General features: G+C 41.6%; 1 protein-coding gene across 1 annotated transcript in view; it reads left to right on the top strand.

Moving 5' to 3' along the window:
• The first annotated feature begins 6 nt into the window (after positions 1 to 6).
• DDX5 (DEAD-box helicase 5) overlaps positions 7 to 2,651 on the top strand; it is a 10,113-nt gene continuing 7,468 nt past the window's right edge. Inside the window, exon 1 of the mRNA XM_017739145.1 lies at positions 7 to 11. The gene's annotated coding sequence lies outside the window, so the exon portion shown is untranslated. The remainder of the gene's footprint in view (positions 12 to 2,651) is intronic.

Genomic DNA, 2,651 nt, shown 5'->3' with positions numbered 1-2,651 from the left:
GCGTTTTCTCGGTAAAGATGGGGAAAGGGCCGGCCTGGGGCGGGGGTGGAGTGGGGGAAAGTTCTAGCACTCGACCTTGCAAGCTGGCCCGGGACGTTTGCCGGCCGGTATGTCCATTAACGGGGGGCTGGTGTTAATTGCCACGATACAGGTTTGGCAGGGTAACCCGAAGGCATTTCTGTATGAAAGGAGTGCTAAAACCTTTATTAAAAATAAGATTTAGAAGTGAGGCTTACTGTATTAGCTGCTAGCACAGTTTTTTGGAGAGGTTGGATGGTGAAAGTCTATTATCTTCCCTTCTAAGCAACAATATTCCATGCTCCTCAGGAATTCTGGGTTTTCTATGTTGCAAGAAAAAATGGTGCCCTTTATCGTTAAACTCTTCGAGCACGACGAAAGCAACTGAGGTCCCAATTTTGACCGTAAGAACAATGACTGTCAGTAATAACCTCAGTGGTGTGAGCTCCAACAGCCCACCGGTGTCATTCGTAGATCTAAGTCCAAGTACACACACCACCTGAAGAACACAAAAGAGCTTTTGTTGTGTATACGCAAACATAGATCAGTGCTATCAAAACTAAGCTAAATACGGATTTCAGTTTGCTACATACACAGCTCTGCAAAGCTGTGTTGATTTGTTTCCATGTATTGGCTCAGATTAAGAGAACATGAGAAAATCAAATCAAATCATGCTTAACTTAGGAGGGTGGAACAGAAAGATGAAGTTTTTTTACAAAGGAAATTGAAAGAGGAGTTCCTTGCAGACTTAACTGCGTGTAGACAAGGCAGGGACTGAGTTTTTGTTCAGTCTTTTCAATTCTTTAAAACGTTGGAAAGATTAAACAGCACAGTAACAGGAGCCACTAAGTTATGCACGAACAAAATCAAATTAAGATGTGTTCAGATAAATGCAACAGAACAAGAAGATATCAGATAATTTGTTATTTTTACAGCCTTTGCAAAAATCTTTTACAGATTCATCAGGAACAGGAAGCCTGTAGGGTCAGAATGTGGAGAGTGTTAATAGGAGTGTTTGGGAACAAAAAAATCTTTCACAGGCCATATTGAGTAAGTATATCTATACTGAAAAAAAAAAAGGGAGGTCCCTCTATTACACATTTGCAGGGATAGTATTAACAAAACCAGTCAAGTTGGAGTGCTACTGAAAGAAAAAATTAATTATAACAAAAAATGGTTGAGCAAGGTGGAATTCCAAATTGCTGAGGGTCAAACAGCTGTGGCTATTCATAAACAAAATAAGCCTGACTTAGGTGTTACTTGTGAGGACGATGTCATGTAGACCTCTAGTCTTTGCAAACCTTGCTCTAGTCTTAGCAAGAATTTTTAAAAATTGCTAGAAAATAATGCACAACAGATCAAAGACATCTTTATACTTCCATTATGTAGATCTGTATGAGGTCCAGATTTTAATTGTTGTGAATTTCTTGTCAATAAAGAAAAAAATAGCAAAGGATAATTAGACCTGTGGAATTGCTTTAAAAGGAGGAAAAATTACACTGCAGCTTTGGTTTATAAAGGAGGTGACTTAGAAGATATTAATGTCCACAAACAATATAAATATAAAGTTATTACTCACCATTTCTACTAATTCATATTGTTTTGTTCCTCTTGTTCTTATGTGGCAATATGTTGAAAATGAAAGTAAATGTTTTTCAGGTTGCATACAGTGAAACTGTAAAAAACATTGTCATGGTATCTAACAAGCTAAGGGCATAAATAGAACCAAAATGGGAAGAAATGGCTATCAAATACAGTTATTTTTGTCCCAGAAAAGCCTTAAAGCACAGATTACTAGAAGGTGGGAGGATATAAGTGAGGAGTGTTATCGCACTTCTCCTTCCTTATGTTGTTTTCATTTGCTTCCCTCTCTGCCTGGAGCAGGTGGCTTGCGGGTGTTTGTGCTTCAAACTTCAACTCACATGTGTGTAAAGCCTCAGGACATTTGCGTTGTTCCTCCCCTGGCAAAGCCGGGCAGGTGAACAGCAGTGTCCACTTGGGGTACTGAATGTTTTTATCCAGTGCTTTCTGAGCAGCTTTTCAGTGACGCTGCACCTCAGGTGACCTTTGACTCAGGTTACTGGCCCTGGTGTGGAATTCAGAAAGCTAACACTGGTAACTGTTTACAGACATGTGCTTATAAATATTTCTGTTTACATAAATGTTCCTAAACATTTATAAAAGGCAGTGGGTAATAGTATAAAAGAACTGGCCTGAGGAGGTTTGATGTTATTTTGCGTCCAGCTTTTCAGGATCTGCACATTGGCTTCTTCCGAGAGCGAAAATCACAAGTGGGCATGGGGTCAATCTACCGTGAAGTATCAGTTATTAGTTAAAATGTTTATTAGTTAAAAGCCCAGGCTCCTCTTGAGCTCTTTCAGGAGGATTTTCATAAACAGATCTGTGAGAAGTGGGGGGCTGCACTGCGGACATTAGGGTCCGGCTCTGCCCTGCCAAAACCTATGAGGAGCTGAGCTGCATTCTGAACGTGCCGAGCGGCCGAAAGCCCGCACTTATGGAGGGTGGGAGGGAGAATTCCCCATCTCCATTTCTCCCTCAGGCCGGGAAGACCTCAGCGGGAACGAGGCTCCCGCCCACAGCAGCCCCGCGCAGGCGCGGGGGAACGCTCCCCG

The sequence above is a fragment of the Corvus brachyrhynchos genome, unplaced genomic scaffold (genome assembly GCF_000691975.1).
Source record: "Corvus brachyrhynchos isolate BGI_N302 unplaced genomic scaffold, ASM69197v1 scaffold407, whole genome shotgun sequence".
Lineage (NCBI taxonomy): Eukaryota > Metazoa > Chordata > Aves > Passeriformes > Corvidae > Corvus > Corvus brachyrhynchos.
This window is presented reverse-complemented; position numbering and strand designations above follow the sequence as displayed.